The 16,120-nt window shown below is 52.4% G+C and overlaps 1 pseudogene; it reads left to right on the top strand.

Moving 5' to 3' along the window:
• Positions 1–1,934: 1,934 nt before the first annotated feature.
• On the top strand, positions 1,935–2,054 carry LOC111746323 (annotated as a pseudogene).
• Positions 2,055–16,120: the final 14,066 nt, after the last annotated feature.

Genomic DNA, 16,120 nt, shown 5'->3' with positions numbered 1-16,120 from the left:
GATGCTGCCTATTTTCCAAGACCAGGACACAAAGGGCGATATGGCTCCTGCCTGGCTCACTTCCTCGCGACACACGCCTTTAGAGCTCTCAGCCGCCATGCTGGATGAATCACATAAAAGATGACACGGAAATAGAGAGGAAAGTCCAAGAAGCCCCAGCTATTCGAGTCCTCCCAGCCCAGGCACCAGTCATGTGCGTGTAGAAGATCTCAAGCCAGAACCACCCAGCTGAGCCACTCCTGAATTCCTGACCCCGGGAAGCACGAGAGATAAACGAGTACTGTTGTTTTAAGTTCTGCGGTGACTCATTATCCAGCCGTGAAAACTGGAACAGGAAGCACTTTTTTAACGGCGGGTTAGCAGTCACGTTAGGCGATAACCTACCCATTGGTCAAACATTTTACAGTTTAAAAGAAATTTCACACACCTCCTCCCAGCCACACTCAAAAATGTCCCCTCTGTCTTCTTCCCAACCCTCCTCACCACCCCACGATTCCCCTCCACTGGCACATTTTGGGCGCTCCCCAAGAACAACCTGGGGCCCTCACTTCTTACCTCTGCCCTCCTTCCCACGGGGACTCAGAAGTCCTGCATTCCAAACCAGACTGTTGTCATGGCAACGGGCTGGAAAGCCTGGGACCCATTCAGGAGTTGTGAACAGCTAAACCCTCACACTCCCTCCCAGGGGAAGTGCCGCTGACATTGGGATAGGATGACCCACACGCTGGGGAGCATCTAGCATCATTGACCCCTGTCTACCAATTGCTGGTTTCACCCTCCAATCTTGTGACAACCAATAAAAGACCTTCCACACTTCCAAACATTCCTCGCTGGCGGCACTGTCTCCCCGACCCCCAGTTCCCAATCGAGAGCCCTGCTAGGATGATGAAGGCTTGGTGAGTGATGGGGATTAAGACCTAAAAACTTTCCGATTTAGGCAACATGGCAGACGACACTCCTTGCTGAGACAGGACCAGGAGGATGGTCAGATTTGAGGTCAGGGCAGCTTGCACAGTGCTGGAATTTGGACCACAACTGTGGACTCTGCTAAATGGATTCTGTGCTGTCAGCTGTCATACACTCCAATCAGAGAGGCAAGAAATAAGAGGGTGGCCAAATAAATCAACGAGATAAGACTGTGCAGAGCACTACAGAGGAAATAAAGAAGGTGACAAGATAGGGTCTCTTTCCAATAGGGAGAAAGGGAAGGCCTGTTGGGGAAATGACCATGGAGTTGAGACTTGAAGAATGGACCAGCCATGGGAAGGGCTGGAGCAAAAGCCACAGAGCCGTAGATGGGAGGGGAACCGTCCGGAGATGAGAAGAGCAGAGGCTTCTAGGAGACTCTGGCAGCCCCAAGGACAGAGACGTTTCAGTAGGGCAGAGGAACAGGAATCCAACAAAGGCTGAACTGAGCTACCAGGGTGGCAGGATGAAAAACAAAAGCCCGCGGACGCGCAGAGGCCGAAGGAAAAGAGCATCATGCGAAGACAGATACGGGCTTGAGGGTCACATGCTGCAGAAGATGAACTCAAGGCTCAGAAAGGATAAGAAAGTTTCCAGGATTCCCACCCAGGTCCCCTGACTCCGGAGGTCCTAAATCTTGTCACCAGCAACCCTATCTCTCCGATTCTCCAATGGGTCTTTCTGTTTTCTAAGGAGACCCCAGTTATGTTGCCCAGTGGAATCAGCTCTAGGCTGGCTTAGCTCAAGACCCAGATCTGCCCTGAAATCACTGTGCGTCCTTGACCTGCTGTGAGGCCATTTAGTCCTCAGAAATGACCTCAGTCTTGGCTCTGAAAACTTGCAGAAGTGTTTCCAGACATAAAAATGCTTTATAGAGGAAAACTGTCCAACCAATCCCAGGTGGTGCCTGGTCTGCATGCACCAGACCTCACCGGGAGCGGAATTCTGAAAGCCTCTAAACTCTCTAAGCATTCAGAACTTGTCACCCTGAACCAGCCCGATCCCGACTGATCTCGGAAGCTAAGCGGGGTCGGGCCTGGCTAGTACTTGGATGGGAGACCACCTAGGAAGACCAGGTGCTGTAAGTGTAAAACATAAATAAATAAATAAATAAATAAATAAATAAATAAATAAATAAATAAATAAATAAGGGATTGTAAGCCGACAAGGTCCTTGCAATCTGTGAGGTCAACTAAGGGTTGCCTCACCTAAAATAATAAAAAGAAAAAAGAAAAGAAAGAAAGAACTAAAGAACTTGTGAAGAGGAAATAGGTGTGTAATTTTCTATTGTCGTTTGAGAAGTTCAAAGGGAGATTGGGAAATGGTGCCTTCCAAAGCTCACGGCTCGGAGTTCGGGGGACAGCTGGGCCTGGAGACGATGTCCTCTGGTGTGAGTGAGAAAACCTCCCTTTAGCCAAAAGTGACTTGCCGGAAGGGAATTTCTGTGCTCTGCATGAGGGCGACGGACGACCAAATGTTCCCTGGTGTTTACGCTTCATTACCCATGAAATGGAGTCTCATTTTCAACCATCAGAGGGAGAAGAGATAATCAAATCACACGAGATCATGTCCACTGTAACCCAAAACTGAGATCTGGCGTGTGGACAAACTTCGGAAAACAGAATGTAAGGAAAGAACTTGAGATGTACAAAAAAAAGCTGTCTAGATACACTTAGCATAGCACTATTTACAGGATTAAAGGAAACACAGCCTAAAACCGTGCAAGAATGAATTGATTAAAGCAGATCCATACATCAAAATACTAGTGTACTAACGCTATTAAAGGGTTGCTTTGGAAGACTTATAATGGACTGCGGAAATGCGAATCACGTGACTGCAGTGTCAGGGTACAAAGCCAGCTGTGCGTCCTGGCCCATCTCCAGAAGCTACACGCGTAACCGGGAACGACGCCTCCGGGAAGCGAAAGTGTGCGGCCAGCCCCCGGGGTCAGGCAGGAGACTGACTTTTCATCATTCATCATCATAACTTCTGAATCTTCCTGTGGAGAAGGGCCATCAAGGCCCAGCACAGGAAAGGAAATAAGACCTTACCAACTTCCAGACAGGAAAGAAGAGGGTCCCACACAAAGGAACTGGGATCGGTGCACCAGCTCACTACGTCCACCCGAAAGAGTGAAATAAAGGCGTCTGCAGACATTTGCAGAGTCAGAAAGTTGTCTTCTAGTCGCCGTGTTTGGGGGAAGCTACTGGAGGCCATGCTTCAGCCATACGAGAAAGTAAACTGGCAGCTGTCTCAGCCTCCTGCAGGGAGGGGTGGCTCAGGATGGCCTCCATCATGTGACAGGCGCCAAAGCAGCCCCAGCACTCAGATCTCCCAGAGAGGACCCAGGCCCTGGCTCCCCACGGCTTCTAGACTCGGGGAGCTGTGCGACATGGATCTGGCATCTCCACAGCGAGGGGCTGAATGTCACATCCACAAAGTGCAGAGTCAGCCCTCCTGGAGCAAACTCTGGCCAATGAGAGGCCGGAGATGACAAGCAGCGGGCAGATACACCCTGTCGCTTCCACCCCTTGATAGATTTCTCTGAGGCGTGGTGCGCGAAAGGCATCCCACAAATCCAAGCGACCGGATGTGTCCTCTTGTGATGTCTGCCTTTGTTTCCTCTCCCCGTCCGCCTCGATCCCCATTACGCTCACTCCTGCTGCCCTGGGGTCACACCTCACGCAAGCTTTGCCCCGGGCTCTGTGTTCTCGGGCTGACACCTCGGGAGGAGCCTCTTGGGTCTGCGGGAGACGGGGGAGTTCACGAGGTGTCTGAGGACAGGAGGCGAGGTTTGCTGAACCCTGTGTTCGGGAGTAAGGAAAAGAAGCAGAAAATTGACAGGGTTTCTGAACAGCTCTGAAAGGGAATCAGGAACCACAAATCCAGGATATGGCTGGGACACTGGGAACTTGTTCACTTCCTCCCCTGCGCGATGTCTCTTCTTGACTTTTTCCCACGAAGGTGAGCAGTGAAACCTGTAACGTGGGCAGGACCTGCAGAGCCGCACTGTGGGGCAGCAGGGAAGGCAGAGACAGAAGCCGAAGGGACTAAGTGACTAAGTGGTGACTAAGTCAGGACCGAGGCTGAAGTCTTGGGCCTGTAGAGAGGCCACCGACGCCAGTGACAATGACGAGAGCGGCAACAAGAGATGAGTCGCTTCACTAACACTCGGGTCTAAGAAATGTCCTGTTTCTGTAATCGTCAGACCAAATTGAATCCATCTCGGCCTCATCAGCCAAGATTAGCAATGAGCCCATTCTCAAGGTATTTAGGAGTGGAATGGGGATGAGGGTACGAGTAGTTAATAATATTTTATTGAGCACTGACTACCTGCCAGATGTTGTTCCAAGCACTTTGTATGTATAATTAATTCATTTCATCTTCACATTTCGGGGTAGATACCATTAGCCTCTCCATGTTATTGACAAGGAAACTGAGCAACTTGCCCAAGATCATATGACTAGACACTGACGATTTACAGATCCGGCTGTAAACCCCACATGCTTCACGGCTACACTATAATGCAACTCACGTGAGGCTTTCACAGCCAGAACATGAAGAAGGGTCTCTGGTCGCCCCACCGCCATGGAGCTGCTCCTGGTTCCCCTGTCAAGCCCCGCGAGGGCCGTTTGAAGGGAAGGACTTTGCTGGTGACCAGCATCCCACATCCTGCAGGTAACCATGGCCGGAACGCAGCAGGACTGAAGGCTCAGTGCCCCCAGCACCCCGCTGCTCTTTCCCAGCTGAGGCTTCTGCTGCCTGGGTGACATCCTCACCCCTTCTTCTCAGTGGCCCAGGAATCGCAGTCATCCTTCTCTGGGATTTGTGTCCCTGCCCTTGTCTCTGCTGGAGACTCAGCCTCCACCCCTCCTCGTCAGCAAAGGACCTAGCCTCCATCCACTAGTCAGCTCCGCCCTGGTTCGGGGAGGTCCATCCCTCTTCCCCCTTCCTCGTAGGAAAAGGAAAATACTTTTTTTCCCCCAAAGAGATCCAGCGTCGAGGTAGTCCACTGCGTCGATCTAGCAAGTGCCAACCATACTGGTACTCATAGACGTAAACACTCAGTGACACCATTTCCAGGAGACTGAGGTGACGCCTTGAGGAAGGAGAGGGCCTTCTTTGTCCTAGAAGTGGAGCTGAGGGGGGTCCGCCACAAAGCAAAGGGGGAAAAGTCCTAACACCACCAACTTCTCAGTACCTCACCCCGTTAACATTTACTGGGCACCTGCTGCGTCCAGGCACATTTCTAAGTACTTTATATTCATTACCTCACTTGATCTTCCAAACACTCCTGTGAATTAGGGAACAGCATAATCCCCGTTTTACTGATGAGGAGAACAAGACTGTTGATTTGTTCGAAGCTATGCAACCAGCAAGCGAAGGAGCTGGGCTCTGAACCTGTGTCTTCCTGACTCCACAGCCCTCGCCCTAAGCTCCATGGATGACAAAGGCACCCCAGGACTCGGCCTTAGGCAAGAAGGGATCAAAAGAGGTCTGAGACCACCAGACGCACTCGATTTTTGCCTAAAATTACACTTCTGCCAATGTCTCTTTTCCCACTGGAATCACACAGTGGGGGATGTGGAGCCTGATCGAGGCCAGTATGGCTGGCAAGTACGACTTTGGACAATCTGTTGAACGTATTGGAGCCTCAAATTCCTTCCTTGCAGAACTCAGGCCAATGCTAACTGCCTTGCTGTGGGGAGGGTTAAATGTCTCCCATATAAATGTGGGTTTCTCTTTCCACCTGGAACACCCCCCTTTCCAAAATTCCCTACCGCTGAGTCTCCAAGAAACCTGCCTTTTCAGTTAAATTCCTGGACTAAGTTTTTAAAGAGAGACTCGAGCTGGGTTTTATTATCCGATACAGATAACTTTTCTGATGTGTATCAATCATTTTCATTTGTAAAGTGGGTGGATTTTATATATCTATAGCTAGCTTCTGGGAGAAAAACCTTTAAAGCTTCAAGATGGGATTTTAAAACATCTTTATAGATGAAAAAAGCAAAAGTTTAACCTTCAAAAAAAAATAAAAGAGAACATGAAGTCGATACTTGAACACACACAATAAAAAAAGAAAACTGAGCTTGAGATTGCAAATGCATGACCTTGATACCAACTGTTTTGGAAGCATAAAGAGGATTATTTCCATCCGTGTTGGTAGAAGAGGCAGCCCAACACATCTCATGATTCCCCCAAATCTGTCCTTATCCGCAATGCTGCCTTGGAACCTGGAACCCCATTATTAGAGATGTCTCGTTCATATATCCATTCTCTCTCCCATCTACTCTCTTCATTCATTCACCTAAATACCTCTTTTCAGCTGATTGCCATGTGCCAGGCACCGTGTTAGCTGCCAAGCATCCAGAAATTATCGGCGGCCCCATTACAGATTTCTGCAAGTGTTATCTTTAACAGGCCATAAGAGCAATAAGAACAGGGGAAAAAACAAGACTCAACTCAAAAACGAACATGTGAACAATATAACTTTTGTGTTTCGAAGTGCAATGAGCCAACACGGAATCAAAAAGACTTGGGGATGGTAGAGGAGGCTTAGGACGAGGGAGGAGGCCTCTGAGCCGCAACAGTGAGACCACCAAACCAAGTGAAGGGCATCGGGGACATTTCCACCCCCGGTAAAAGATGAGTTATGCAAGAGGAAAAATGCAGGTCACCCTAATTGCCCCTTCATGTATTTGTTTCCAAAATTCTTTCGTTTACCTCCTTGTTTTCCAGGTCGAGAGTGCAAAAGTATAGAAGAGGGGACAGGCATACTTTACAAAAGGTTGAACTGCAGAAGGGAACAGACCTTGACTTTCGCAGATCAGCAATTTCAGGCCCAGAGAGGTTAAGAGATAGATCCGAAACCACACAGCAAATTAAGACCTAAAATCTGGGTTTCCCTAATCCTCTCACTGCCTCCCACTTAAAGAGCAGATCGTAGTATATGAAGAACCTAACATACCCTGATGGAGCAGGTATCAGTATCCGCATAGGATATCCACCGGTAGGACGGGAAGCAACGTGCCCCAAATCGCACAGTGGAGGTTCTAGGCAAAATCAGCACGAGCTAGAACCCCAGGGCCCTGGCCCAAGCTCCAGAGTGCTTCCCGTTGTGTCGTGCTGCCGCCTAGGGACCCACGTCAGAGCACGAGGACTTGGGGCCGGCGGGCTCTGTCTCGGCAGGACCACGGCTGGGCGGAGGGGTGCTGGGAGCACCTCCAAGGCACCTTTCAGCTACTTCCCAGCCTCTCCAGCCGAGGCCTCGGTTCTGCCTTCTGCTGCCGCCCACATACTTAAAACTTCCTGACCGCCGTCCCTCCAGGGGGCTCTGGTACGTTGCAGTCTAATGCCGCCAAGCTAAAATCGAGACTGGAGGCAGGTGCAGCTTGCTCTAGGGGGTCCTCTTCCATCCACCGCATGCTGAGCATACGGGGCGCGGAAGGCACATGCCTTTGAAATAGTCAGCAGCAGCCTGTGGGCTTTCACAAGGAATCCGCGCATCTTTCAGAGTGTCGGCGAGGTGCGGTCGTGCAGGTGCCATCCACGCAAAAGCAGGTACGAGGGAGTTGGGACGCAGCCCATCATCTGCCCCATCTCGTTGGTTGCTAATCATTTCTACGCGACGTTATGCATTGTAAGTCTAACTGTGGGTAGCAATCGCTCTTCTGAGTAATGCATGTTCACACAGCAGGTGGGGAACGACCGAGGGACCCGACTGCAGACCAACAGCGCAACCTAGTGGCAAACGGAAAGATGACAACTCCACCTCCCCATCGTCGCGGGCCAGAAAGCCCAAGGGACTGACTGGTGCCTCTCCTTTCCGGTGGGAAAGTGAATTCCGGAGAAAGGCCCTTTGCCTCCCAGGCCTGACACTCTCGTGGTCTCGCTATGTGCCAGGCAGCGAGCTGCACGTGCCAGGCAGCGAGCTGCACGTCACAGCGTCGATGACGAACGGAGCATGGCCCCGCCCCGTGTGGAAGAGACACCCAAAGGACTCGAGCAGGATGCCACGAAGACTGGAAGGGTGTCACCACAGTGCGGGGGACGCGAAATAGCCTGTAATCAGATCAACGGTCTTTGGCCATCCTGAAGACTGACATGTCCCTCAGGACAGCCCTCGGCAGACTGAAAGCAGCTGCTCTTAGCCCTTCTGTGGTCCCATGTCCTCTGAGAGTCTGGTGAGATCTGTGGACTCACCACAATGCACACCTATGTTATAGGCAGCAACACGCTGCACACAATTTTAGTCAAGCATTTTCCAGGCTCCGTGAAGCCCCTCCAAGCACCCGACTAAGAGTCTCTGATCTCGAAGCTTGTTCCTTCTTGATTACTTGGAAATATAGGCTTTAGAGTGAGGATGAAGAAGCCATTCGCCAACCCTGACGAGCTCCAGGGAGGCCACCATGGCGGGCCTGACCAACTCAGAGACCGAAAGCAACTACACAGGATGGTCTGAACATAAAACTTCCTAGCTAAGCACAGGTCCTGGCAGGTAGCCTGTCCTGGGCCTGTTGCTTCCTTGACAAAGGTCAGTCTCTCCCTTAAGGGAGCCTGTCTGTTGTCTTTTGGCATCTGAGATAACATCCACTTGAACTGTCTGAGTCATCATCTCTTCCAGATTCTCAGGGCAGAACCGTTGGCACCCGAGCCGGAGACCACAGAGCCCTTCACGGTTCTCTCTTCCCCGAACATCATTTCTATGTGCTGTAAACTTTACTTATTAACTATCCTGTACCCACCAATGTAAAAGAAGTACGTGTCCCTCCATTTCCCCTTTTTATCCAATCCCAGATATTTCCCCGCTTTGCTTTTTCTTGCCCCCATAATCGACCACCAATGAACTTCATGGAACCCTCCTCACGTCTCCTCCTTTGATGCCGATGTATAAAATAAGCTGCCAGAAGCTGCCATTCTCTGGAGCAGTTTCTTAGTCCGTTGAGATTTTGATGCCGGGCAATGGTCAGTTTGGCTCAAACAAACTGATTAAAATTCTCTACAGGTCTGGACATTTCTTAGGTCAACTAGAGCAAATAGATAACTCTTCCTACTTTAGGGAACTATGTCATTGACTTAAAGATAAGTACAATTCATCAGTGAAGTGAGAGAAATTACCAGGCACCCACGACGTACGCACTCGAAGTTATCTTCTCCACACGCTGGCAAGGACACAGAAGGATGTCGTGAACGCAGAGTCTGGAGACCTCAGATGTTCGTGGCGCAGGCTTTGGGTTCGCATGCTGGCTTCATCCTCAGGACAATCACTCAACCTCCCTGAGCCCTGGTTTTCTCACCTGCCAAATGGGAGTAGTGATTACGTCTCCCACACGGTGCTAATCAGAATTAATGTACATCACCGTGCCCGACAGATGCTAAGAGCTCAGTCACTGGCTTTATATTGTCAATATTATAATTAGGATGAATTAACTCTTTAATCCATCCAGCGCAAATTTACCATCACCCAGTGTTTACCAGGTAGCAAATGCTAGGTACTGGGGACACAGACTGGGCCAGATACCTGGTTGTGTGGCTGCCACAGTTTGAATCTGCTTCTCAACAAGGTCTCCAGGCAATTCCCAGACACTTTAAAGTCTGAGAAATCCTCCTGTAGATCCTGGAGGAAGGGAAGCTAGCCTTTAAGTGGTTGTTGTGCTTCCTGGTCCAGGTAAAACCAAAATCAGCTTCAAGCAAGTCTTCTGCTCTGCAGACAGGCTCTGTGTGGCCCTTCTTTGCAATGCAGAGGTGTCCCTGGAGGAAGGATCTAGAAGCTCTGCGCTGTGACCTCACAAAGGTGGTCCCTCCAAGTACCCCTCCCTCTGCAGACAGGTTAGGCAGGAAAGGTGTACATTGGCCCAGGGAGAAAGAGGCCTCCTGGGAGGAAAGGAACCAGAAGTTCTCACACCATCCTTGAAGAGGTTCGATGTCATCAGAACTTCTCTGATAAACTGAGGTGGCTGCAGAGGGTTCCCCTGGCAGGAAAGGCCACCAAGAGAACCACGGGCGAATACGGCATGAAGAAACGCTGGATGCCAAGGTCCAGGGGATGTCCCGGACTGAGCGAGCTGGCGCTGGGACGTGTCTGAAGAGGCTAGAGGTCCACCCTCCGGCTGGGAGGGAGTTGTGAAGAACGGTGAGAGGATGTGCAAAGGTGAGTGAGGGAGGAACAGGCACGAGAGAGCTCAGAGCTGGAGAGAGCAGGTGAAACCCACAGTGAGACCACTGTGCCCCCGCGGGGACCTGATTCCCAAAGAGGCTACTGCACACGTGGGCAAGAATGTGCCAGACCCTGCGGGACCCGTTGGCAGCAGGGGCAGAAGCAACGCGGACAAACGCCAGGGCCCCACCGTGGAGAAACCAGCTCTTCCAGTGCCCCTTCTCCCTGGCATTTGTCAACAGGGAAGGCCCTCCTTTCTCCTTCTTGGGGTGAGCCGCCCCCGGAAAAAGGCTCAAGAACTTGAACCAAATCGTGAGGACACAGGGAGTCACTGAAGGATTTTACGCAAAGAAATGGGGGTTGCAGATCTTTTATTTCTCTCCTATCTTTGGCCCTTTGCATCTTCTCTTCCTTCTGCCTAGAATGCTCATCCTGTTCCTCCCTGCCTCTTCCGTTAATTGTCACTCATTCTTTAGGAGTCCGCTTAGATGACATTTCCTCCAGGAATCTTTCTCTGACCGTTACAGCATTTAGAACCAACGTGGTGTCCTAAGTCCATCTTTACTTGTCTTCACATGACCGCAAGTCCATGGGAAAAGGGACTAGGTCCTGTTCATCCTTGAATCCCGGTCCCTAGCTCACGGATACACGGTAATCCTAAATTAATCATTTTTAATATGCGTTATTGAATTAACTCTATAATGTCCCAACGATACATTTAAGGATAGAGCTAGGGTCAAAAGTCCTCTGCCAAGGATGGACAGGGGATGATAAGAATAGGGGAGGACCAAACATGACGCCTGCACTACCGATGGCCAGTCGATGTCCACTGAACCGGAGTCTGAGTTCCTGGTTTTCTTCTGTTCTAGGCGCCACCACAAGCTGCTTCCTCAAAGGCAGTGTCTTTGAGCCTCTGTCCATTGGGAAGAAAGACGTTTTCCTGGGCCATTGGTGAGAAATATTCGGTGGCAATTTTTCACCATGATAGCTGCCCGAGGTGGTGAGAACATTTGGGGGGACAGCAAGCCCACCACATAACTTAAAAGGAAAAGCAGGGGGTTGAAATGTTTACAGATGGCTTTGAAACGTTCCGACATACCCCAAAAGACCTAGGAGACCGCACGCGTGCCAAGGCTGTGCTCATGCCCAGGAAAGACAGGAGAGAGCCTTAAGCTCTGACCTCTGGCTGACCTTGAGGTTCTGCGCAAGCAGGAAGTACAGGCTAAGGCAGAGTTGCAAACCGAGTGAATGGGTGTCGAAGGTACACCCCAACACACAGACGGCCCTTTGGCATGGTCTGGGAGACTTGTTAGTCCGAGGCATTTCAGGAAATAACTTTCCAATTATTAACTGACACTAAGCTGAGCAGAAACTTCAGTCAAACTTCATGATCACAGCAGCCAGGCCAAGCTGACGGCACGAGGCCAGCTCCCGGGCGTCAGGGGCTGCTTCTCTCTTCCCCAGTATCATCTTCTACCCAGTATGTGCTCAATTAACCTCAAATGTCTCAATATGTGCCTTTACAGCTAGCGTGTTCCAGTCAAGACCTTAGGTCCGTACATCGCAGCGGCCCGCTCTGTCTCGAAGGCGTCTTGATCGGCAGCAGCTCTCCCTTCCTCTTCCCGGCCCCCCAACACAGCTGGGCTGGTTGCATCCTCACCAGGTCAAGTCCTGTTCTAGAACTCTACAGGCGTCATCGGATTAAACCGATAGGACAGTCATTATGTATCGTATTTCCATAAGCTGAAGTCTCCGTCTGTGGCAGAGCGGTCACGTCCAGGGCTGTTCTTGACCACGCACATCCCAGGTGCTAACTCGGCCAACCTTCACGCAGCAGTCTGTGCCATAAGTAAGCGCCACCCTCTCCGCGGACAGGCGAGGAAGCCGAGGCGCAGGACGTGTAGGCGGCCGGGTCTGCGGAGCCCTCCGCCCATGCTGGCTCTGCACGGGCAACAGTTTCTTCTCCCACTTAGCTCAACAAAAGGAAAAGCTCAGAACACACACTGAAGTCCCGCTTCGTGTGAACTGTGCCACACACACCCTTCTGAAAGTCAAGTGGCCGTCTGTGGTTTTTGTCTTAATTGATGTTTTTCCCCCAATATTAAAACACAGAAGGGAATCGGCGTGATTCTTTGCCCTCCGGAAACTCCTGGTGTGCCTGGCAAGATGGGGAAACACTCACGCGCACTTCGAATGCAAGGCGGGCGTTGAAAAGCGCAGCGTGCAGTCGTTTCTCAGTAAATAAGCGAGAGATGGGTGGATGAGCAACAACTCGGGAGGCAGAAGTTATCTGCAGATGGAAATCTAGGAGGACATCCTGGAAGAGATGACGTTTGCCAGGTCCCTGAATGGTTGGTGCCTGAAGTGATGTAGAATAAGTCTGTTTTTTATCACGGAAACACACAGCGGAGAACAATGGAGCGCCGTGTTTGGGAACCGTGTGTCTGTCGTTTCACATTTCACCACCAGAGGGCAGTGTATCACATCCTGGGATCCAGGGGAAGAAAGTTGCTTTTGGTTTTGATTTTGGTTTTGTCTTTACCAGGCCCGGCTGTCAGCAAGGTCTTTTCAATTTCTAGCTTCTGGGGACTTGGATAGTTCTCGGCATTCCTAGAGCCCCTGCACATAAAAGAGTCTTGGCTGAGACGTGAGGCTGTAACATCTGTGTGGCGGATGATAGAAGATTTTTTTTCCGAATTTCGACTTCATCGCCCTCCTTCCCCACCGTGCTTTCCACAGGAGGGACCCAACCCTGCTTCCTCCACTGGGTTTCCCTCCCCTAACTTCCCCCTCCAGACACGCTTCAACTCGCTTTCCAGGGCCACCTTCTGAGTGCCCCTGACCAAACTCAGTGGTTCCATTAATATTAATCATATTCGTGTCGTTTCATTAACATTTCTTAACAGTCAGGAAATTACTCTCATTTTCTAGTTTGCCTTAGGTGGGTCTCGTAAAAGACCAGAGGACTTGGATTTTCCTGTGTCCTGTGCCCTGGGGAAGCCAACACTCACTCAGATGGCCAGCGCTGGGCCGATGGCCTCCTTGTCTGCCATGGCACGGGACTGCTCGAGGCGGGGGTGTACCCAGACCACTTTATACCCTGGTGCCTAGAAAGGGCCTAGCACACGGGCACTGCCCCCCAAAAGTGTGCTGGGTGAAGGACGAGTGGATGAACATGGCAGCTGTCTCGTCTCCAGGCCCCGGGCTCTGGTGGGCCACGCTGTCCGGCCTTTGAGGCTGACGCTCGCGGGAATGACTAGTGCCAGGGCAAAGGGCTAGTGTCGGTGAAACGACAGCTTCTCAGCCGGTTGGGGACCCCCTGCTTACAGCCGCCATGGCTGCCAACTCCTCACCATGGCCTAGGAGGCCCCACATGATCACCCCGGCCCCCCCACCCGTCTCATTTCCTGCGACACGCCCTGCCCATCAAACGCCTTCCACACAGCCCCCGCCCCATGCCCCCTTCCCGCACCCATCGCCCCCCCACGGCCCCCTCCCGCTCCCTCGTGGAGCCTTAGCACGTGCAGCTCCCTCTCCCTGCCCCCTGATCACCCACAGCTGGCCCCATTTTGCTATTCAGACCTCAGTTGCAATGTCACTTCCTCGAGAGGCCTTACCTGTCATCCAACTCAAAATGGACACCCATCCCTCTTGATTACATGAGCCAGCTTTAATGCGCTGTGTAGCATTCACCTGGGTTCCTAACTGTTGATTTGTTTATTGTCTGATGCCCCAACTAAACTGCCAGATCCGGGAGACCAACTGTCTGCCCAGTGCCCAGCACTGAGCCTGGCCCAGAGCGGGCCCCCACACGTTGAACAAAGCCTTCTGGGGTGAAGACGGCAGCTGTCCACAGGCCAGAGCCTCTGCCTTCCCAGCCTGCGCCCTGCTGACTCCAGACCCTGCCTTCAGCCACAAGGGACTGACAGGAAGAACAGTCGAGAGCACCGGCGTGGGATCCAAAGGGCCTGGGTTAGAATCCAGCTCCTCCCCATGCTAGAGATGGCCCTGGACAGGTTACGTCACCACCCCATGCCTGTTTCTTCACCTGTAACATGGAGATGATAATCACAACGTCTACCTCACAAGGTTTTGGTGACCTGAAAGGACGATGCGTCTGAAGTCCTGCATACAATCAGCGCCCCATACGTGTTCGCCGCTACTAGGAAAACGTGCTTGATTATATCAAGAGGACGATCTGTGTGTCTCTCCCTAGCAGAACTGTCAACTCTGACTGGGCCCCCCTCCTCCTCGGCGCCCACCACCTTCCACAGCGCATGGCACATCCCATAATCATCAGTGAGGGCTCGCTCTTCTCAGCTGGAAACCCAGAGATCTTGAGTTCAGGGGCCCATGAGCCCCCTCTAGCTGGCAGGTGCTCGAGGCCACTTGGAACCTGCTCCTGTTTCCTCTCTTTTTCATTCCAATACCCTAACGAGCCTCGCAAATTCCCTTGTTTTCCAAAAGGAGCCGATTCACAAAAGTGGGCTAGACCCTTAGGGCGGAAGACATGCTATGCAAAACAATTGGAATAGCTCCCCTGCCTTTCAGGTTATTTCTGCGTCCCCCGCCCCCTCGTGGAAAACAAAGCTCCGTCTCCAGGCCCCGTGGACACGCTCCCTCTGAAGAAATGAAATGTACGTTCCGCAGAACTGCCAAGATCACAGCCGATTTCCAAAGAAAATTGCCTCTATCCATCAAAGCAGCCCTGAGCCTGTCGTGCGTCTGTGAGGAAGACCCCGAGCCAGCCTCTCCCAAGGGTCTTCTCACAGGCAGTGGAAAGAAAGCCCACCGCTGGAACAAAAGGAAATGAGACACGAGGAAGGAAAGGAAGAGCCACCGGAATCCACAGATGTCCCCGTGCAGGCCCTTCGCCGACGTCACCGAACCCCGGGTCGCACAGAGTCCTGGAGTCCTGGCAAATGAGCTTCCCAGCCACCTCCTCCCTAGGGGGAAAGGGAGGGGTGAACCTGCTGAGCTCGAAAGGCTCCGTGACCATGACCAAGCTGCGCGGGTGCCGCCCCCGTGGCCAGACCGCGGCAGCCCAGCGAGGAAGCCGTCCAGCCTGGTTGGCCCTCCCATCTCGTCCCCCAGTTCCAAGCCTACCCGAGGTGCAAGGCGGCCATCCCTCGGGGAGATGCTAATGGAAAGCATCCAAACACATCCAGCAGCATCCGCTCAGGTGCTCCCTCCACGGTGACAGGAGGACTCGCCGTTACCCCTGAAACTAGGAGAGGGCGAGAGGTGGCACTTGAGCTCTGTCACTCACGGGGGTTTGGGATCCCGTGGGCACTGAAGACAGCCGTTTTCACAGCCTGCATTTCGCGCTGAGCTTCACGGCCATTTGCCTTTGCACACGACCTTTACACAGAGCCTCCTCACGGAGGCTGAGGACAGTGCCAAAGGCACGGGGTAGGCGCGGTGGGGCCCAGGTCCTCAAAACCTGCACCCCGCCACCCCGCCACCCCGCCCCTGCCCCCGCTCTGGCTTCTCTCTGAGCCTCGATGACCCCGGCTCCCGGTCTGTGTGGCAGGAAGAACGCCGCCCTGTGACGGGGTTTGCCTAGGACAACGCGGAGAGCGCACTGGAAGCAGCAGCCGTCTGCTGGCACGAGGCCTCACGCCATCCCGTTCATGAGCATCTTTCCTGCTTCCGTCGGGCCACTTGGCTGGCCCCTTCTCAGCTCTGCCACCAGACCCGAGACCGTGCCCTCCCTGGGAGAAGACGCTCCCTCCCTCGCCCCTGGATCCCTGCTGTCTGACTCGGGGCTCACACGCGATGGGCCCACAATTTGTGTTTCTGAGTTCACTGCACCCTCCATGAATGAGAAAGGGGGTGTGACCCAGATTCCCTCTCCCGAGGCTTATAATAAGCAATAAGCCCAGAGCCTCCTAAGCCCGGCACTAAAGTGAAAAGATGAAAGCAACAAAGGTCCTGCTCGGCAGAGCTTTCACTGCACCCCTCCGGCGTTGGACTTGCTCGGGCAGCCCAGCCACA

This window comes from Pteropus vampyrus, unplaced genomic scaffold (assembly GCF_000151845.1).
Source record: "Pteropus vampyrus isolate Shadow unplaced genomic scaffold, Pvam_2.0 Scaffold183, whole genome shotgun sequence".
Lineage (NCBI taxonomy): Eukaryota > Metazoa > Chordata > Mammalia > Chiroptera > Pteropodidae > Pteropus > Pteropus vampyrus.
This window is presented reverse-complemented; position numbering and strand designations above follow the sequence as displayed.